The sequence below is a fragment of the Triticum dicoccoides genome, chromosome 7A (genome assembly GCF_002162155.2).
Source record: "Triticum dicoccoides isolate Atlit2015 ecotype Zavitan chromosome 7A, WEW_v2.0, whole genome shotgun sequence".
Lineage (NCBI taxonomy): Eukaryota > Viridiplantae > Streptophyta > Magnoliopsida > Poales > Poaceae > Triticum > Triticum dicoccoides.
In genome coordinates, this window is record NC_041392.1 from 165,399,767 (window position 1) to 165,423,202 (window position 23,436).

Genomic DNA, 23,436 nt, shown 5'->3' on the forward strand with positions numbered 1-23,436 from the left:
GGCGGGGTGGCGGCAAGCAGCGGCGCGGGCGGCGAGGGGCTGCGGCTGCGGCGACTTGGGGCTCCAGGGGGGCCCGGGGTGGTATTTAAAGGGGGAGAGGCGGCGGCGGCTCCGACTTGGGGAGAGGGTCGGGCGGCGGCTTGGACTCTCCCGAGTCCGGCGGCGGCACGGGACAGGGAGGCGGTGGCGCGGGCGGGCCGGCCTGGCTCGGCTGGGCTTCGGCCCAGTCGGGCGCAGGAGGTTTTTTTTAAAATAAAATCCCGCCGAACTAAGAAAAAACCTAGAAAAATAAATAAAAATCTAAAAATGCCAAAACAAATTTTCACCGTCTAAATAAAATATTTAGAACAAGATGAACATTTTCTTGGCCCTAAAATGCAGTTTTGAAAACGGGCAATTTTTCCTAAATTCAAATAAAATAGCGAGAAAACTCCGAAATAAAATCTTACTTGATTTTTTTATTAAACCTTCAATATTTATTTATTTTGGGAAAGTCATTTTATTCCCTGTCTCATATTTTTATTATAGAAATACTTGAAGATAGAATAAATAAAATCAATGATCCTATTTTCAAAATTTGAGAGAAACCCAAATATGAAAATAACGAAATCCCCAACTCTCTGTGTGGGTCCTTGAGTTGCGTAGAATTTCTGGATCAGGCCAAAAGCAAATAAAATATGATATGCAGTGATGACCTAATGTATAACATTCCAAATTGAAAATTTAGGATGTTACAATGAGCATCACGCATTGCAAGCCTGGGTCCTTGCTTCCTTGAAGAACCACCTTGTAACATTTTCCTAAACATATTTCTTCCTCTGAAAATTTTTAGTAACTTCAAAATAAAAGTAAACCAAACTCAATAATATTGATAGCAACTACTCCTACAAGTGCCTAGGGCCTATATCATGCATCAAAACTACTTTTGACCATATAAATTTGACATGCAAGCTCAAGAACAGGGTCACCTAAGCAGCAAAAATTTGCAATGAATAAAGCACTAGAACAAAAACTAATTGGACCAATGGAGGAGTCACATACCAAGGAACAATCTCCCCAAGCAGTTTTGTGGGAGGTTCTTTGAGCAAGGAGATCGAAAATGGCAGCAAAGAGAGCTGGAACTCGTGCTTGAGTTGGTTTTTCGTGTTTATGGGAGGAAGAAGAAGAGAATGGGTGCAGGAATAACTAGAGTAGGGCCACCATGGGCCCATGAGGCAGGGGGGCGCGCCCTCCACCCTCGTGGCAAGGTGGTTGGCCCGCCTGGTGTGTTCTTTGTTCCATAAATCCTCAAATATTCTAGAAAAAATCATATTTAATTTTCAGGGCATTTGGAGAACTTTTATTTTCGAGGTATTTTTATATTGCACGGATAATCAGATAACAGACAGACAAATATTTATTTTTATTTTATTTCAACTAAATAACAGAAAGTATAGAGAGGGTACAGAAGGTTGTGCTTCTAGTTTCATCCATCTCATGCTCATCAAAAAGAATCCACTAACAAGGTTGATCAAGTCTTGTTAACAAACTCATTCCGATTAACATGAAACCGGAGAAATTTCAAATAACACTAGGTTACCTCAACGGGGATATGCACATCCCCAATAATAAGTATATCATATTTCTTCTTGATAGTAGGAAGAGGAAATTCAAAACCTCCAAATATAATCGATGGAATTTTTTCGATAGAATTTATACTATGAACTTGAGGTTGTTTCCTCGGAAAGTGTACCGTATGCTCATTACCATTAACACGAAAAGTGACATTGCCTTTGTTGCAATCAATAACAGCCCCTGCAGTATTAAGAAAGGATCTTCCAAGAATAATAGACATACTATCGTCCTCGGGAATATCAAGAATAACAAAGTCCGTAAAAATAGTAACGTTTGCAACCACAACATGCACATCCTCACAAATACCGACAGGTATAGCAGTTGATTTATCAGCCATTTGCAAAGATATTTCAGTAGGTGTCAACTTATTCAAGTCAAGTCTACGATATAAAGAGAGAGGCATAACACTAACACCGCCTCCAAGATCACATAAAGCAGTTTTAACATAGTTTCTTTTAATGGAGCATGGTATAGTAGGTACTCCTGGATCTCCAAGTTTCTTTGGTATTCCACCCTTAAAAGTATAATTAGCAACCATGGTGAAAATTTCAGCTTCCGGTATCTTTCTTTTATTTGTAATAATATCTTTCATGTACTTAGCATAAGGATTCATTTTAAGCATATCAGTCAATCGCATACGCAAAAAGATAGGTCTAATCATTTCAGCAAAGCGCTGAAAATCCTCATCATCCTTTTTCTTGGATGGTTTGGGAGGAAAAGGCATGGGTTTCTGAACCCATGGCTCTCTTTCTTTACCATGTTTCCTAGCGACAAAGTCTTTCTTATCATAACGTTGATTCTTTGATTGTGGGTTATCAAGATCAACAACAGGTTCAATTTCTACATCATTATCATTACTAGGTTGAGCATCATTATGAACATCATCATTAACATTTTCATTAGGTTCATGTTCATTGCCAGATTGTGTTTCAGCATCAGACATAGAGATATCATTTGGATTATCAGGTGGTTCAGCAATAGGTTCACTAGAAGTTTGCACAGTTCTATCATTTTTTTTTTCTTTTTCTTCTTTTTAGAAGAACTAGGTGCATCAATTTTATTTCTCTAAGAATCTTGCTCAATTCTCTTAGGGTGGCCTTCAGGATACAAAGGTTCCTGAGTCATTCTACCAGTTCTAGTAGCCACTTTAATAGCATAATCATTTTTCTTACTATTCATCTCATTGAGCAATTCCTTTTGAGCTTTAAGTACTTGTTCAACTTGAGTGGTAACCATAGAAGCATGTTTGCTAACAAGTTTAAGTTCACCTCTAATATTAGCCATATAATCACCCAAGTATTTAATCATATCAGCATCTTGTTTTAGTTGTCTACCAAAATAAGCATTGAAGTCTTCTTGCTTAAACATAAAATTATCAAACTCATCCAAGCATTGACTAGCAATTTTAGTAGGAGGGATTTCAGCTTTATCATATCTATAGAGAGAATTTACCTTTACTACCTGTGTCGGGTTATCGGGGTCTGGAGGTTCCTCGATAAATAAAGGATTAAGATCATATGTTTCTTCAATAGGCGGTAAATTAAGACCATGTATTTCTTGAATAGGAGGTAAATTCTTAACATCTTCAGCTTTAATACCTTTTTCTTTCATAGATTTCTTTGCCTCTTGCATATCTTCAGGACTAAGAAATAGAACACCTCTCTTCTTCGGAGTTGGTTCAGGAATAGGATCATTAATTGGAGCAGGAGCTGGCTGAGGAGCTGGCTCAGGAGGTGCCCAATTATTTTCATTTGTCGACATATTATTCAATAAGATTTCAGCTTCACCTGGTGTTCTTTCCCTGAAAAGAGAACCAGCACAACTATCCAGGTAATCTCTGGAAGCATCGGTTAGTCCATTATAAAAGATATCAAGCATTTCATTTTTCTTAAGAGGATGATCAGGTAAAGCATTAAGTAACTTGAGAAGCCTCCCCCAAGCTTGTGGGAGACTCTCTTCTTTAATTTGCACAAAGTTGTATATTTCCTTTAAAGCAGCTTGTTTCTTATGAGCAGGGAAATATTTAGCAGAGAAGTAGTAAATCATATCCTGGGGACTACGCACACAACCAGGATCAAGAGAATTAAACCATATCTTAGCATCACCCTTTAATGAGAACGGAAATATTTTAAGGATATAAAAGTAGCGAGATCTCTCATCATTAGTGAACAGGGTGGCTATATCATTTAATTTAGTAAGATGTGCCACAACAGTTTCAGATTCATAGCCATGAAAAGGATCAGATTCAACCAAAGTAATTATATCAGGATCAACAGAGAATTCATAATCCTTATCAGTAACACAGATAGGTGAAGTAGCAAAAGCAGGGTCAAGTCTCATCCTAGCATTTGGAGATTGCTTATTCCATTTAGCTAATAACCTTTTGAGTTCATATCTATCGTTGCAAGCTAAAATAGCTAAAGAAGCTTCTTGATCAAATAAATAACCCTCAGGAATAACAAGTGATTCTTCATCATCACTTTCATCCTCATAATCAGATTCAATATTTTCAATCTCTCTAGCCCTAGCAAGTCGTTCCTCAAGAAAATCATTAAGTGGCATAGTAGTATCAAGCATAGAGGTAGTTTCATCATAAGTATCATGTATAGCAGAAGTGGCATCATCAATAACATGTGACATATCAGAACGAATAGCAGAAGCAGGTTTAGGTGTCGCAAGCTTACTCATAACAGAAGGTGAATCAAGTGCAGAGCTAGATGGCAGTTCCTTACCTTCCCATGTAGTTGACGGATAAATTGTTGTCTTAGCGTCTTTCAAATTCTTCATAGTGTCCAGCAGATATAAATCCCAAATGACTCAAAGAATAGAGCTATGCTCCCCGGCAATGGCGCCGGAAATTAGTCTTGATAACCCACAAGTATAGGGGATCGCAACAACTTTCGAGGGTAGAGTATTCAACCCAAATTTATTGATTCGACACAAGGGGAGCCAAAGAATATTCTCAAGTATTAGCAGCTGAGTTGTCAATTCAACCACACCTGGAAACTTAGTATCTGCAGCAGAGTGTTTAGTAGCAAGGTAATACGATAGTGATGGTAACGGTAACAAAAGAGTAACGAAAGCAAAGTAATGTTTTTGGTATTTTGTAGTGATTGTAACAATAGCAACGGGAAAGTAAATAAGCGTAAACCAGTATATGGAAAGCTCGTAGGCATCGGATCAATGATGGATAATTATGCCGGATGTGGTTCATCATGTAGCAGTCATAACATAGGGTGACACAGAACTAGCTCCAATTCGTCAATGTAATGTAGGCATGTATTCCGAATATAGTCATACGTGCTTATGGAAAAGAACTTGCATGACATCTTTTGTCCTACCCTCCCGTGGCAGCGGGGTCCTAATGGAAACTAAGGGATATTAAGGCCTCCTTTTAATAGAGAACCGGAACAAAGCATTAGCACATAGTGAATACATGAACTCCTCAAACTACGGTCATCACTGGTAAGTATCCCGATTATTGTCACTTCGGGGTTAACGGATCATAACACATAATAGGTGACTATAGACTTGCAAGATAGGATCAAGAACTCTCATATGTTGATGAAAACATAATAGGTTCAGATCTGAAATCATGGCACTCGGGCCCTAGCGACAAGCATTAAGAATAGCAAAGTCATACCAACATCAATCTCAGAACATAGTGGATACTAGGGATCAAACCCTAACAAAACTAACTCGATTACATGATAAATCTCATCCAAACCATCACCGTCCAGCAAGCCTACGATGGAATTACTCACGCACGACGGTGAGCATCATGAAATTGGTGATGGAGGATGGTTGATGATGACGACGGCGATGAATCCCCCTCTCCGGAGCCCCGAATGGACTCCAGATCAGCCCTCCCGAGAGGTTTTAGGGCTTGGCGGCGGCTCCATATCGTAAAACGTGATGAAATCTTCTCTTTTATTTTTTCTCCCCGAAAGCAGTTATATAGAGTTGGAGTTGGAGTCGGGAGGTCTCCAGGGGGCCCACGAGGTAGGAGGGCGCACCCTAGGGGGGCGCCCCCCACCCTCGTGGCAAGGGTGTGGGCCCGTGGTATTCATCTTTGGCGAGGATTTTTTATTATTTATTGTAAGATATTCCGTGGAGTTTCAGGTCATTCCGAGAACTTTTGTTTTCTACACATAAAACAACATCATGGCAATTCTTCTGAAAACAGCGTCAGTCCGGGTTAGTTCCATTCAAATCATACAAGTTAGAGTCCAAAACAAGGGCAAAAGTGTTTGGAAAAGTAGATACGATGGAGACGTATCACCCTCCCAGAGGGGGAAATCATCGTCATCATCATCACCAACAACTCTCCCATCTTGGGGAGGGCAATCTCCATCAACATCTTCAACATCACCATCTCATCTCAAACCCTAGTTCATCTCTTGTGTTCAATCTTGTTACCGGAACAATAGATTGGTGCTTGTGGGTGACTAGTAGTGTTGATTACATTTTGTAGTTGATTACTATATGGTTTATTTGGTGGAAGATTATATGTTCAGATCCATTATGCTATTTAATACCCCTATGATCGTGAGCATGTTTATCACTTGTGAGTAGTTACTTTTGTTCTTGAGGTCACGGGAGAAATCATGTTGCAAGTAATCATGTGAACTTGATATGTGTTTGATATTTTGATAGTACGTATGTTGTGATTCCCTTAGTGGTGTCATGTGAACGTCGACTACATGACACTTCACCACATTTGGGCCTAAGGGAATGCATTGTGGAGTAGTTATTAGATGATGGGTTGCGAGAGTGACAGAAGCTTAAACCCTAGTTTATGCGCTATTCCGTAAGGGACCGATTGGATCCAAAAGGTTAATGTTATGGTTAGAATTTGTTCTTAATACTTTTCTCGTAGTTGCAGATGCTTGCGGGAGGGTTAATCATAAGTAGGAGGTTTGTTCAAGTAAGAATAACACCTAAGCACCGGTCCACCCACATATCAAATTATCAAAGTAGCGAACACGAATCGAATCAATGTGATGAAAGTGACTAGATGAAATTCCCGTGTACCCTCAAGAACGCTTTGCTTATTATAAGAGACCGTTTTGGACTGTCCTTTGCCTCAAAAGTATTGGGCTACCTTGCTGCACTTTTGTTACTATCATCATTACTTGCTCGTTACAAAATATCTTGCCATCAAACTACTCTGTTACTTACAATTTCAGCACTTGCAGACATTACCTTGCTAAAAAACCACTTGTCATTTTCTTCTGCTCCTCGTTGGGTTCGACACTCTTACTTATAGAAAAGAGCTACAATTTATCCCCTATACTTGTGGGTCATCACTAGGGTGCACATAGAGGTAAAACAGAAATTAGATATTGATCAGACTGTATTTTTTCTGAACTAAGGGTGAAGTACCTAGGCAGAAATAAAATAGAGTCTATCAGATAATAGCCCGAGACTACCAACAACATAACCATAATAAATGAATGATATAAGAGGGTTTGAGAGTACTCAACTCCCGCAATTTATTAGTCATACAACAGCAATTTCTGTTCAGGATCCTAACTTTCGCAATCCACAAAACATGTAATAACATGCTTATCTGCAAGACCGTAAATTCTTGGGTTTCTTAAGCCTCTACATAGCATGAAAGGATCCCAAAAATCACAATGAACAAGAACAATAATGCAAGAAATAAATAGGTTATTTTTAACATGCCACCAAATTCCCAACATATGAGGAATGTAAGTCAATTCAGTACATCGAAATCCCAAACCCAGACCATGACCAATAAGATCAAGATTTCCTAACTCATTAGGAAGATGTGATTATGGCATGAAAATAAAGAGACCGCGGACAACGTGCATGGTGTAAGTCTTGTATCTCAATTTAGGGGAGTTTAGATGCCCTTGTGCGGTGTGTTGGAGGCCATGCATGTCCTCCACGGGCAGCTGATGAACAACCGGGATCTCTTTGATGATGAGGCTCAATGGGTTTCATCTCAAAGGGAGTCAGTTAGCCTTCATGTTGATCCATCTAGTCGGCATGTTCTTCGCCTGGGCGACGGGTATAGGGCACGCGGGGCTTAGTGGTCTAGGAGATCAACATGCGTGGTACTTCTTTCGCACAAGGGCATATGAGGAATTAATGTGAGCAGGTGATGAATGCTACCTCTTGAGCATGCGTTGGTTTTCCCTTGAAGAGGAAAGGGTGATGTAGCAAAGTAGCGTAAGTATTTCCCTCAGTTTTTGAGAACCAAGGTATCAATCCAGTAGGAGATAACATGCAAGTCACCTAGTACCTACACAAACAATCAAGAACCTCGCAACTAACGTGATAAAGGGGTTGTCAATCCCTTCACGGTTACTTACGAAAGTGAGATCTGATAGAGATAGTAATATAAATATTTCTGGTATTTTTCTTGTATAGATGGGAAAGTAAAGATTGCAAAATAGTAAACGAGATGCGAGAATAAAAAGAGATGCAATATGATAAGTAAGAGACTCAGGGCCCATAGGTTTCACTAATGGCTTCTCTCATGATAGCGTGTAATACGGTGGGTGAACAAATTACTGTCGAGCAATTGATAGAAGAGCGCAGAGTTATGAGAATATCTAGGCAATGATTATGAAATAAAGGCATCACGTCCGTGTTAAGTTGTAGGATCGAAAGTATGTCTAGAGGGGGGTGATTAGACTACTTGACCAATGAAAAATCTATCCTTTTCCCAATTTTAGTCTTTGGCAGATTTTAGCTATCTTAGCACAAGTCAAGCAATCTTAACACAATTCAAGCAAGCATGCAAAGAGTCTATGAGCAGTGGAAAGTAAAGCATGCAACTTGCAAGAATGTAAAGGGAAGGGTTTGGAGAAGTCAAACGCAATTGGAGACACAGATGTTTTTGTCATGGTTCCGATAGGTGGTGCTATCGTACATCCACGTTGATGGAGACTTCAACCCACGAAGGGTAACGGTTGCGCGAGTCCACGGAGGGCTCCACCCATGAAGGGTCCACGAAGAAGCAACCTTGTCTATCCAATCATGGCCATCGCCCACGAAGGACTTGCCTCACTAGCAGTAGATCTTCACAAAGTAGGCGATCTCCTTGCCCTTACAAACTCCTTGGCTCAACTCCACAATATTGTCGGAGGCTCCCAAGTGACACCTAGCCAATCTAGGAGACACCACTCTCCAAGAAGTAACAAATGGTGTGTTGACGATGAACTCCTTGCTCTTGTGCTTCAAATGATAGTCTCCCCAACACTCAACTCTCTCTCTCACAGGATTTGGATTTGGTGGAAAGAAGATTTGAGTGGAAAGCAACTTGGGGAAGGCTAGAGATCAAGATTCATATAGTGGGAATGTAATATCTTGGCCTCAACACATGAGTAGGTGGTTCTCTCTCAGAAAATGTGTATTGGAAGTGTAGGTATGTTCTGATGGATCTCTCCATGAATGAAGAGTGGGTGGAGGGGTATATATAGCCTCCACACAAAAACTAACTGTTACACACAATTTACCAATCTCGGTGAGACCGAATTGAGAAATTCGGTCGGACCGATTTAGCAAACCTAGTGACCGTTAGGATTTCCGGTGGGACTGAGATGCAACTCGGTAGGACCGATATGATTAGTGTTAGGGCATAACGTAATATCGGTGTGACCGATTACACAAACTCGGCGGGACCGATTTTGGTAATAAGCTAACCAGAGAGTTGGTCAGGTAAACTCGGTGGGACCGATTTGCTCATTTCGGTGGGACCGAAATGTTATAAAAGGGAAACAGAGAGTTTACATTGCAATCTCGGTGGGACTGATCGCTCATCTCGGTAGGACCGAAATGTTACGAAGGGAAACAGAGAGATTACAACCCCATCTCGGTGCGACCGAGATCCCTATCAGTGAGACCTATTTGCCTAGGGTTTGTGGCAGTGGCTATGACATATGTACTCGGTGGCGCCGGATAGAAATAATCAGTGCGGCCGAGTTTGACTTTTGGTTTAGGTCATATGTGGATGTGGGAAGGTAGTTGAGGGTTTTGGAGCATATCACTAAGCACTATGAAGCAAGAACCTCATCAAGCAACACCTCATCCCTCCTTGATAGTATTGGCTTTTCCTATAGACTCAATGTGATCTTGGATCACTAAAATATAAAATGTGGAGTCTTGAGCCAATCTTTTTGTCCTTAGTATTTTGAGGGGTCCACTTTCCTCATCCATGCCATGCCATTCATTGAGCTTTTCCTGAAATATTAAACTTGGAATAGCATTAGCTCAATGAGCTATATGTTGTTAGGAATTACCAAAACCACCCAGAGATAGTTGCACTTTCAATCTCCCCCTTTTTGGTAATTGATGACAACATATAGATCAAAGCTTCGACGAATGATAATAAGAGCGAAAAACATTGTCGCTTTGAGAAGTATGTGAAAATCAAGAGCTCCCCCTAAAAATTTGTGCATAGTTTATGATTTGCTTTGGACTGCAAATGCACAGAGAGTTAGGTTAATGGGTTACTCTTCCATGTCACATACATCTTGGTGGAGCGCTCAAAATGAAAATAATTAAATACATGCACTCATCACCAAGCAAAGTGAATGATCATATAGGGATAAAATGATAATGTCATCCAACAAGCATTAATGTTGCATATGATCAAACACACATGATCATCCAAGTATCACACAGGCAGAAAGTATCTCAAACAAGCAAATAAAGTTCAACCACCAAAGCAAGAGAGAATAAAAAAGCAACACTCTCTCTCGAAGCCTATGATCTATACATTTTTCTCCCCTTTGGCAACAAGTTACCAAAAAGTTCATAGAAGATGCATAGCACTAAATCGTCTCTCAGGCTTGGTCTTCAGGTGGTGGTGTCCGAATAACTCCAAGAACGAAGGCTTCAGTCGATCTAGATGGAGCTGATGGAGTAGGTGCTGGAGCTGGTGGCACTGAAGCTGTAGCTAGTGCAGATGAAGTTGCTCTGGTGTCTGGAACAGGCATTGCAGCAGATCTCTGAGCTCTAGGCACTCTGGCAAATGCATCAGTGGTTGTCTTGCCCTTCCTCTCATGCATATCATCCTGAAGTTGCTCCACAACAGACTGGATCTCAGTTACCTTCACATCCATGTCATAGAACTTCTGCTCCACGATCCTTTCCAAGCTCTCCTGATTTTGAGTGAGGGTGGCCAGCCCTTTCTCAATCCTTAGAGTGGATGCAATCAAGTATCCAAGTTGATCTTGCTTGCTCTTCAGAAGATACTGAGATGCCTCTTCCATGGTTGGCATCTTTGCATCTTTCTCAGCCTTTGCCTTCTCCCTCTTTGCTTGAACATGCACAGAAGATGGTTCATCCTCATTCATAACCACTTGGTTGTCCTCAAAGTCTGGATAGATAGGCATGTGCTCCTTGTCCAACAAGTATGTGCCAGTGCCCATCTTGGAGTTAATCAACTCCTGGATCTGTGGTGCATACCCACAGCGTCTCTTTTGGTCAGTAGCTGTCCTCTTGATAGTTTCAACTATAAGACTCATGACCTTGAACTTTTGTGGCACATCAAATATATGTAGCAGATTGATGGAGTGGCGTCTGATCATTCTGTGATCACCAGACTTGGGCAGAAGAGTGTGCCTGAGGATCCAATTGATAGTAGGCAGTCCTGACAGCAGGTGTTTCATTGATCCAAATTGGTGAGTCTCAAGATCTGCATCAGGAATCTCCTTGTACATGCTAGCCATGGAGTTGTGATCCTTCTTCTTCTTGGCATAGACATCCAAGTCATCTTCATTCTCCTCAGGAGCATTGATCAATTGAGCCCATTCTGCTACTGTTGACTGGTATCTAGTGCCTTCAGACATCCAGACTATTTTGCCATCTAGGTAGAAGTGAGCTGTGGAGTAGAACTGCATGATAAGCTCATCATTCCACTTTGTGAGCTTCTGAGCCACAAACTCATCAACTCCACAAGCCTTGAAACTGTCATATACTCCTGGATAGTGTTCTTCATTCTCCTTGATGTACTACCAGTTGACCCATCTCATGTCACATACTATTGGTTTCTTGTCAAGCAACATTGTCTCATAAAAATCCTGTTGTTCTTTAGTATGGAACCTGTAGTCCACAGCAGTTCTCCTTCTGGTGGCATATGGATCTGACTCTCTCCATAGCCTCAATCCTGAGTCCTTCCTGATCTTCATGTTTTCTGCTACAGGATGAGCATCATTATGATATGGAATTTTTGGCTTTAACTTCCTCAAAACATGTGTCTCATCATCTTGTTCTTCAGCAACAGTTTCAGGCACTGGGTCCTTGTTTTTCTCAGCAGCTGGAATGTTCCTGGTACTCCTCTTTGGTGCAGTTTTGGGTTTTGGAGTAGCTAGCGTAGAAGTTCCTTTGGGCTTAGATGGAGCAGCCCCTGATCTTATGGCATCTCCCATAAGCTTTTGTGTTTTGGGTGCTGGTGCTGCATCCTCTTCCTCTTCCTCTTCTTCAGAGTCTTTCATGATTGAAGATCTCCCAAGCACTCTGGCAGTGGTCTTTTTGATCCTTTCCTTCCTTTTCTTTTCTGCCACAACCTGCTCTTTGGGTGCAGATCCCAAAGTCTCTTGAGTGGATGCTCTGGCTTTAGACATTGGAGCTCTCTTGGCAGGAACCTTTTGCTTCATTCCTGGCTTGGTGGCAGCAGTTGTGCCATATTCCTTCTTCAGGACTTTCCTCTTTGAGGTGGTTTCTTCTTCCTCAGCCACATAGTCCTCATCCTCTGACTCTGAGGTTCTTTTCTTGCTGGCCCTGGTGGCAGCCTTTGGCAGATTGCTTGGTGTGCTCCTGTTGCCATCATCTGAGCTGCTAGAGGGACTAGTGCCCTCACTCAAGTGAACCTACTCCTCTGACTTGTTCTGACTGTCACTCTGATCTGACATGATGCAAACACTGACAGCAGACCCTGTGAATAGATTATAGATGAGGTAGAGTGGATGAGCATCACAAAGTACAGAGGTTTTTGCAAAAGAATGAATTAAAAACTTAGTTTTAGTTTTCCACAGAAAGCATTTTGGATCTACCGATTTGCAAACTCGGTGATAACGAAGCAACTTTTGGAACCTAAACTAGTGAACTCAGTCAGACCGAGTCATAGTTCGGTGGCACCGAGACTGCTAGGGTTTCACAAAGTGCTGAACTCGATCACACCAATTTGCAATTCTCGGTCAGACCGAGAATCACATGTGCAATGGCCTGAGCCAAATCGGTGGAACCGATTTCATCAACTCGGTCGGTCCGAGATGGTTTCGGCGGAAACCTAACCCTAAATTTTCAATTCACGACTAAACTATGGAGTGTTTTCGATGGATAGAATGATCTCAATCGTGGCAAGATACATGGAAAAACAATGTGCTGGGGAATCGGAGTTAGAACAACACAAAGTTCAAGTCCATACCCTAGTTCGGCGATGAACTTGCTACGACGGCAATGGTGGAGATGATCCCGTTGACGGTGGCAGAGACCAGCGATAGGAGGCGGCTGGTGACGAGGAGGATGATCCTGAGACACAGGGAGGCAGAGCAGGCTAAGCGTGGGTGAGGAGGTTCGGGAAGTTTTCCAAAATTTGACCCGTGGATATATATAGCCTGACCCTGTCAGTGTGACCGAGTGGAACAACTCGGTGTGACCGAAAAGTTCGAATCGGTTGCACCGAGATTGAAAACCTAGATCGACTTAGTGATCTTGGTATGACCAAAATGGATGAATCGGTTAGACCGAAACACACAAAGAAGTTTTGGAAGTTTAAGTCTATGACGAATCGGGGACTCCGAGTGCTCCTCACACAGAGTGGTTCGAATCTGACTTGATCAAACTTTGTGATGCAGCATGAATACAGTTTGAGATGAGAAAATCATAGATAGCTAGAGAAGGTTCTTAGGCATTCTTGTCCATCCACTTGGCCAAAAGAAAAGGAAACCAATCAATCAAAACAACAAGTGTATGTCCTCGAATGAGTAAATTATGCAACCAACATGCTCACACAATAAAATGACAAATGAAATATGTGGCAAAGCATGCACAAACAATTCTAGCATCTATCAAGCAATTGGCGATGACTAGGTCATCTATATATGAGTATATTGACTTAGGAGTCAAATGAGAACATTTGATCATAGGTCATACTCATCGTTTAAGCACAAGTGGGGTTGCCACTTTTACATAAAGCGTTGTTGTGTTCACACCATTAGAGTTGCTTTAACTCAATTGTTAGAGTAAAGCTCCCCCTAGATGTGAGATCCCCCCTAAGAGGGATGAACTAACCTTGGGTTTTGTCGATGATGACTTCATGTAGATGTTGAAGATGTGGATGCTCAATGTTGATGTAGATCATTTGCAGCTATCCTTTGGAGTGAGTTGCACTTTCAATACCTACACGGGTTAGTCCCACAAGGAACAAACAAGGATATCCATAGACATAGAGTGATGCACACACAAGATGATGTCTATGAGAGCATTAGGTTACCTTGTCCCTTGTCTTACCAACAAGAGGGTTTGTGACTCCTTGAACTAGTGCAAGATGTGGAAGTTGATTGCACTTGTTCTTGCCAAAATGATAAGAGTGAAGTATGTTGGCGGAGTCACCCTCAAGAACTCTATAGTTCTTCTTCTTCGGGATCCACACCATCTTGATGGGAATCCTCGGAGTTGTAGTTGTACTTAATGAAGTGGAACTTGATGTAGTCTTGGCAACCCACTTGACCAAGGCCTTAGGAACTTCTTCAAATGCATCAATTTCCTCTTGAAGCTTGTCCTTGCCTTTTTGCTTGTGGTCTTGTGGTGGAAGATCATCTTGAGCTTGTGTCCCTTTGGAAGAAGTAGGATCATACTTCTCTTGTTGAGGAACAAACTTCGTCTTGGGGTATTGATATTCTTCCCACTCAACTCCATTGGCATTGAACTTTTGTTCAAAACCAATACCTTGATTCTTCCGGTGCCTTCCTTGCTTGCATACAATTTCCTTGAATTGCTTACTCCCAGCAAGGCTCTTGTAAACACCTTTCTCTATGATTCCCTTCAATAAGCTATTTTCTTGCTCAAGTGTAACTTGGCTAAGAGAATCATTAGTGGAATCAAGAGAACTACTAGAAGCAACAATATTGGATTTAGCATGATTATTGTTACTACTAGAAGAAGAATCCTTCTTGTTCTTGTTACTAGACTTGACTTGAGGCATGTAAGTGGATAAGAGTAAACGCTTGGCAATGTAAGAAGAACTTTTCTTGCGAAGATCATCATTGATTGCCTTTAAGAACTCATGCTCTTGCTCAAGATTGAGCTTCTCAAAACGTAATTTCTCATGAGTCCTTAAAAGTTCTCGATGATCTCCTAAGATAGTTTCATGAGCTAACTTAAGAGTGTTTAGTTCTTTCGTTAGAGACTCAATCTTCTCCTTATCATTGTCATTCATTTCATCTTGATTAGCATGATTAATTAACGTTTCATCATAGTATTCATCACTATAGTTGTCAACAAGTAAATCATCATCACCTAACAAGTCATATTCATCACTATTGAAATCAACATACTCGGGGTGTGATACCTTTGGACCTTTGGCCATGAAGCATCTTCCAATTCCTTCATTTGGTGAATCAAATATGTCATAGGAGTTGGTTGACACAAGTGCTAGACCGGCAACACCTTCATCTTGAGTATATTCGGAGTCAGAGTGATAGCTTCTCTCGGAGTCATTGTCGGAGTCGGAGTCGGATACCCATTCACCAACATGAGCTTGATGTCTTCGTTTTGTGTAGCTCCTTGATGACTTGTCCTTCCTTTTCGAATCCTTGCTTCTCCGAGTGGGTCTTCGTTCATATCGATCATCCCTACTCCTTCTCTCCCTTGATGGTGATTCTTCTCTTCTACTTCTTATTTTGGGAGAATCTTCTCTTCTCTTGTGGGGAGCCGTACACTCATTGGAGTAGTGTCCAGGTCTTCCACAATTGTAGCAGTTTTGCTCTCGACTAGAAGATCTTTTGTCATTGTAGTACCTTGACTTGGAACTTCTCTCTTTGCTTCTATTCTTGTAGAACTTGTTGAAGTTCTTCACCATTAGGCTCAATTCTTCATTGAAGGTTTGTTTCTCACTTGATGATGTGGGAGCTTCACATGAGGCTTTGTAAGCACCACTTGACTTGTTATGGAGCTCCTCCTTATCCTTGAGCGACATCTCATGAACAACAATTCTTCCAGTGACTTCCGTTGGCATGAGATCTTTGTAATTTGGCATCATTTGGATCAATGTGCATACGGTATCGTATTTTCCACCCAAGGCTCTTAGGATCTTCTTGATGATGAATTTGTCGGTCATCTCTTCACTTCCTAAGCCGGTAATCTCATTGTGATAAGAGCAAGCCTAGGGTACATTTCAGCGACACCTTCACCATCCTTCATTTTGAACTTGTCAAGTTGACTTTGAAGCACATCCAACTTGGATTCCTTGATGGAGTCGGTACCTTCGTGCATATCAATCAAAGTATCCCAAATTTCCTTTGCATTCTCAAGACGGTTGATTTTGTTGAATTCTTCAGGGCACAATCCATTGAAGAGGATATCACAAGCTTGACCATTGTATTGTAGCATCTTCAACTCTTCCGCGGTAGCTTCACGATTCGGTTCTCTCCCATCAAAGAATTCACCTTGCAAGCCAACACACACGATAGCCCAAACGGCGGGGTTATGTCCAAGAATATGCATTTTCATCTTATGCTTCCAACTAGCAAAATTAGTACCATCAAAGTAAGGACCTCTACGGTGGTAATTTCCCTTGCTAGACACCATACTCTCCTAGGTTGTGAAACCAAGGCTATGACTTCCAAAAGCTATGAAAATCAAGGCAAATGGAGACCAAAGCTCTGATACCACTTGTAGGATCGAAAGTATGTCTAGAGGGGGGGGTGATTAGACTACTTGACCAATTAAAAATCTATCCTTTTCCCAATTTTAGTCTTTGGCAGATTTTAACTATTTTAGCACAAGTCAAGCAATCTTAACACAATTCAAGCAAGCATGCAAAGAGTCTATGAGCAGCGGAAAGTAAAGCATGTAACTTGCAAGAATGTAAAGGGAAGGGTTTGGAGAATTCAAACGCAATTGGAGACACGGATGTTTTTTTCGTGGTTTCGATAGGTGGTGCTATCGTACATCCACGTTGATGGAGACTTCAACCCACGAAGGGTAACGGTTGCGCGAGTCCACGGAGGGCTCCACCCACAAAGGGTCCACGAAGAAGCAACCTTGTCTATCCAATCATGGCCATCTCCCACGAAGGACTTGCCTCACTAGCGGTAGATCTTCACGAAGTAGGCGATCTCCTTGCCCTTACAAACTCCTTGGTTCAACTCCACAATATTGTCGGAGGCTCCCAAGTGACACCTAGCCAATCTAGGAGACACCACTCTCCAAGAAGTAACAAACGGTGTGTTGATGATGAACTCCTTGCTCTTGTGCTTCAAATGATAGTCTCCCCAACACTCAACTCTCTCTCACAGGATTTGGATTTGGTGGAATGAAGATTTGAGTGGAAAGCAACTTGGGGAAGGCTAGAGATCAAGATTCATATGGTGGGAATGGAATATCTTGGCCTCAACACATGAGTAGGTGGTTCTCTCTCAGAAAATGTGTATTGGAAGTGTAGGTATGTTCTGATGGCTCTCTCCACGAATGAAGAGTGGGTGGAGGAGTATATATAGCCTCCACACAAAAACTAACCGTTACACACAATTTACCAATCTCGGTGAGACCGAATTGAGAAACTCGGTCGGGCCGATTTAGCAAACCTAGTGACCGTTAGGATTTTCGGTGGGACTGAGATGCAACTCGGTAGGACCGATATGGTTAGGGTTAGGGCATAACGTAATCTCGGTGGGACCGATTTTGGTAATAAGCTAACCAGAGAGTTGGTCAGGTAAACTCGGTGGGACCGATTTGCTCATTTCGGTGGGACCGAAATGTTACAAAAGGGAAACAGAGAGTTTACATTGAAATCTCGGTGGGACCGATCACTCATCTCGGTAGGACCGAAACGTTATGAAGGGAAACAGAGAGATTACAACCCCATCTCGATGTGACCGAGATCCCTATCGGTGAGACCGATTTGCCTAGGGTTTGTGGCAGTGGCTATGACATCTGAACTCGGTGGCGCCGAATAGAAAGAATCGGTGGGGCCGAGTTTGACTTTTGGTTTAGGTCATATGTGGATGTGGGAAGGTAGTTGAGGGTTTTGGAGCATATCACTAAGCACTATGAAGCAAGAACCTCATCAAGCAACACCTCATCCCTCCTTGATAGTATTGGCTTTTCCTATAGACTCAATGTGATCTTGGATCACTAAAATATAAAATGTAGAGTCTTGAGCCAATCTTTTTGTCCTTAGTATTTTGAGGGGTCCACTTTCCTCATCCATGCCATGCCATTCATTGAGCTTTTCCTGAAATATTAATCTTGGAATAGCATTAGCTCAATGAGCTATATGTTGTTAGGAATTACCAAAACCACCCAGGGATAGTTGCACTTTCATAAGTAGACCGAAATGATTCTGCATCTACTACTATTACTCCACACATCAACCGCTATCCAGCATGCATCTAGAGTATTAAGTTCATAAGAACAGAGTAATGATTTAGGCAAGATGACATGATGTAGAGGGATAAACTCAAGCAATATGATATAAACCTCATCTTTTTATCCTCGATGGCAACAATACAATACGTGCCTTGCTGCCCCTACTGTCACTGGGAGAGGAGACCACAAGATTGAATCCAAAGCTAATCACTTCTCCCATTGCAAGAAAGATCAATCTAGTAGGCCAAACTAAACCGATAATTCAAAGACTCTTGCAAAGATATCAATCTAGTACGCATCGTTGGACTAAGTCCTGGGCGTCTGCCCGGGCCGTCGGCCAATAAAAGCCTGTATGGAAGGCCTTGCTTACAAGGGACCGAGCTGCAGCGTGATGTCCGCCGAGTTCGGCATGAATTTCAGCCAGGAGGTTCCGCCCTTCCTCTTCGGAGATGCACCTTCGAAGGACTCCGGTAGTGCTTTTCTTATAAAGCTCTCCCTCATGGACTTTATAGGCTTTAGATCGCCGCACTATGCAGTGTGCCTCATTTTGGTCCTCAGGGAGTTCCTGCCTGGTAAGGTAGGCGAGGAATGGTTCTGTCCACGGGGCGATGATGGCCATTATTACATGGGCTAAAGGTGTTATTTCATTGGCAGAGCCTCCAATTGTGTCAGAGTGTTCGGTGTCGGGCAGTGCGGTTGGGTCCGGGCTACTATTGCCAGGTTCCCCTTCCCATACTACGGACGGCTTGAACAGCCTTTCCAAGAAGATGTTGGGGGGGACTACATCGTGTTTTGCGCCGATGCGTGCCAGGACATCTGCCGCCTGATTATTTTCCCGGGCTATATGGTGAAATTCGAGCCCTTCGAACCGAGCTGACATTTTTAGGACGGCGTTGCGATAAGCTGCCATTTTTGGATCCTTGGCATCAAAGTCTCCATTTATTTGGGATATTGCGAGGTTCGAGTCCCCGCGCACCTCTAGGCGTTGAATGCCCATGGATACTGCCATCCGGAGACCATGTAAAAGGGCCTCATATTCGGCTGCGTTGTTGGAGTCTGTGTACATTATCTGGAGTACATATTGAACTGTGTCTCCTGTGGGGGACGTCAAAACGATGCCAGCCCCTAGACCGGCCAACATTTTGGAGCCGTCGAAGTGCATGACCCAGTTTGAATATGTGTCGTACTCTTTAGGGAGTTCGGCCTCCGTCCATTCTGCGACGAAGTCGGCCAAAACTTGCGACTTGATAGCTCATCGTGGCTTGTAAGTTATGTCAAATGGGAGGAGCTCAATGGCCCATTTTGCAATCCGGCCCGTCGCTTCGTGGTTATTTATAATATCGTTAAGTGGCACTTCCGAGGCTACTGTTATTGAACACTCTTAAAAGTAGTGTCGCAGCTTCCGGGATGCCATAAATACCGCGTACGCAATCTTTTGATAGTGCAGGTACTGTGACTTACACGGAGTAAGGATAGTGGACACATAATAGACCGGCTTTTGAAGGGGGAATTTGTGTCCGTCCGTTTCTCGTTTGACGACGAGCACTGCGCTTACGACCTGATGGGTTGCTGCAATGTATAATAGCATTGGTTCGCCAATGTTTGGCGCGGCCAGGACTGGGTTTGTTGCCAAGATGGCTTTTATTTCGTTGAGTCCGACCGTGGCTGCATCCATCCACTCGAAGTGTTCGGTGCGCCGAAGGAGGCGGTAAAGGGGTAGGGGCTTTTCTCCTAAGCGGGAGATAAAGCGGCTTAGAGCCGCCACGCATCCGGTTAATTTTTGTATTTGTTTGAGGTCCTTCGGGATATCCAACTGTGACAGAGCTCGGATCTTGGCTGGATTTGCTTCAATTCTTCTACCGTATACAATGAAGCCCAAGAGCTTTCCGGCTGGAACGTCGAAGACGCATTTTTCCGGGTTGAGCTTGATGTCATATGTTCGGAGGTTATCGAATGTTAGCCTCAAGTCGTCTACTAGAGATTCGACATGTCTTGTTTTAATGACCACATCATCTACGTATGCCTCCACTATTTTGCCGATCTGGTTTGCCAGACATGTCTGAATCATGCGCTGATATGTTGCGCTGGCGTTTTTGAGCCCGAAGGGCATTGTGTTGAAGCAGAATGGGCCGTATGGTGTGATGAATGCCGTTGCGGCTTGGTCTGACTTTGCCATCTTTATTTGATGGTAGCCGGAGTATGCGTCGAGGAAACACAACGAATCGTGTCCTGTGGTAGCGTTGATAATTTGATCGATGCGGGGGAGAGGGAAGGGATCCTTTGGGCAAGCCTTGTTAAGGTCTTTGAAATCAACGCACAGGCGCCAGGATTTGTCCTTCTTTGGTACCATCACCAGGTTTGCTAGCCAGTCCGGATGTTTGATATCTTTGATGAATCCGGCCTCCAATAGCTTGGCTAGTTCCTCTCCCATGGCCTGTCTCTTAGGTTCGGAAAAACGCCGAAGAGCCTATTTGACTGGCCTAAATCCTTTTAGGATATTTAAGCTGTGTTCGGCCAGCCTGTGTGGGATTCCTGGCATGTCTGAAGGGTGCCAGGCGAAAATGTCCCAGTTCTCTCGTAGGAACTCTCGCAGTGCGGCGTCTACATCAGGGTTTAACTGTGCCCCGATGGAAGCTGTTTTATTGGGGTCCGTTGGATGGACCTGGAATTTGACTATTTCGTCCCCTGGTTTAAAGGAGGTGGACTTGGATCTTTTATCGAGTATCACATCGTCCCTATTCACCATGGAGCGCAGCGCAGTCAGTTCCTCAGCCGCTAGGGCTTCGGATAGCGCCTCGAGGGCCAGTGTGGCTGTCTTGTTTTCAGCGCGAAGTGCTATGTCTGGATCACTAACGAGAGTGATGATTCCGTTAGGCCCGGGCATCTTGAGCTTCATGTACCCGTAATGGGGTATTGCTTGGAAGACTGTAAACGCTTCCCGCCCTAGCAGAGCGTGATATCCGCTACTGAATGGGGCCACCTGGAACGTGACCTCTTCAGACCTGTAATTATCCGGCGTGCCGAACACCACATCTAGTGTGATTTTTCATGTACAGTGCGCTTCCCAACTGGGGATTATTCCTCTAAAGGTTGTGCTGCTTCGCTCAATGCGGTTCCAGTCTATTTCCATTTTTTGAAGGGTTTCCTCATAAATGAGGTTCAATCCGCTGCCGCCATCCATGAGACCTTGGTAAGACGAAAGCCGTCCACTATTGGACTGAGGACCAATGCGGCTGGTGCTCGGGCTCTTCAGAATTTAGGTTCGTCACTGGCGTTAAAAGTAATAGCCGTGTCACTCCATGGGTTTATTGTTGCTACTTGGTAGACTTCGGCAAGGCTGCGGAGTGTTCTTTTTCGCATATTATTTGATGCAAAAGTCTCGAAGACTGTTAATACCGTACTGGTTTCTCTGGGGTGGCTTTCTGTGGCTTCTGGAATTAGAAGATCTTCGCCAATTTTTGCCACCTGTCGGAGTATCCAACATGCTCTAAGGCTGTGAGTTGGTGTGGCACCTTCTGCACTATGAATTTTACAGGGTCCATCAAGCCATCCTTCCAGTACGGTTCCGTGCCCTGTAGAGGGCTTTTGCTTTTTGGTATTGAACCCGGGTGTCTGACGATGATGCACCCTTTTATTTCGGACCGGGTTTGTATTCAAGGTCGGATTGTCCCAAAATTTTGTTTCGGTTTTCCAGGCGCTTTCCATCGCATAGTACTTTCGTACTATGGACGCCAAGTCAGCAAAGCGCGTAATATCACGGCGACTTATGGCGTTGAGGATTCCCTTGTCCGTGCAATTATTGCAAAAGAATGAAATTGCGTCTTCCTTGCGGCAGTCCGTTATCCTGTTCATAACCAGGAGGAATCTGGCCCAGTAATGATGTATTGTTTCTTCGGGCTCTTGCCTAATTTGGGATAGATCGCTTATGTACGGGTGGGTGGGTGGAATCAAAGCCGAAATCTCACCCAATCTGAGACCCAGGGGCCAAGGAGTTTCCGAACTCGGACGTTGGGATTCTTGGATGCGGCCCAATGAATCTAGTCTGTCGCCTGACTTTAAGTTCAGGTCTTGAGTGATATCCTCCCCTCCGCGGGTATCCGTCTTGGAGGGATCGGGAATCCGGACATAGCTAGTCCTTAAGATAGATGAAGGGTCGTCGCACTGTCCCTCTACCATGGCAACGTGATGGGTGACCTGGGGAGAGTTAATCTCTCTCAGATTGTGTTTAGTCCCAATCTGGTCGTAATCCGTAGCGACTCCCAGGGCGGCGATGCGATCCAAGAGCTCGTTTAGGGAAGAGAGCTCCATTGGATCTAGCTGCTTAGTGAATTCTGAGCTGACGTGAAGATTGCTTTCGATGACCCGAGAGGTCATCATCGGCGCAGTAGCCGAACAGGCGGTCATAAGGAAACCGCCTAGCCGGAGAGTTTGGCCGGCATCCAAAGCTCCCTTAACAACGGTGCTGTCATTAAAGACGAGATGAGGCATCCTTCCTGAGGGCGACGGCACAGAGGAACTCTCAATGAAAGCACCAATGTCGGTGTCAAAACCAGCGGATCTCGGGTAGGGGGTCCCGAACTGTGCGTCTAGGCCGGATGGTAACAGGAGGCAGGGGACATGATGTTTTACCCAGGTTCGGGCCCTCTTGATGGAGGTAAAACCCTATGTCCTGCTTGATTAATATTGATGATATGGGTAGTACAAGAGTAGATCTACCACGAGATCAGAGAGGCTAAACCCTAGAAGCTAGCCGATGGTATGATTGTTGTTCTCTCTACGGACTAAACCTCTCCGATTTATATAGACACCGGAGAGGGCTAGGGTTACACAGAGTCAGTTACAATGGTAGGAGATCTACATATCCGTATCGCCAAGCTTGCCTTCCACGCCAAGGAAAGTCCCTTCCGGACACGGGACGAAGTCTTCAATCTTGTATCTTCATAGTCCAGGAGTCCGGCCGAAGGTATAGTCTGGCCATCCGGACACCCCCTAATCCAGGACTCCCTCACTAAGCACTTCTCCCATTGCAAGAAAGATCAATCTAGTAGGCCAAACTAAACCGATAATTCGAAGAGACTTGCAAAGATATCAAATCATGCATATAAGAATTCAGAGAAGAACCAAATATTGTTCATAGATAAACTTGATCATAAATCCACAATTCATTGGATCTCGGCAAACACACTGCAAAAAGTATTACATCGAATAGATCTCCAAGAGCAACGAGGAGAACTTTGTATTGAGAACCAAAGA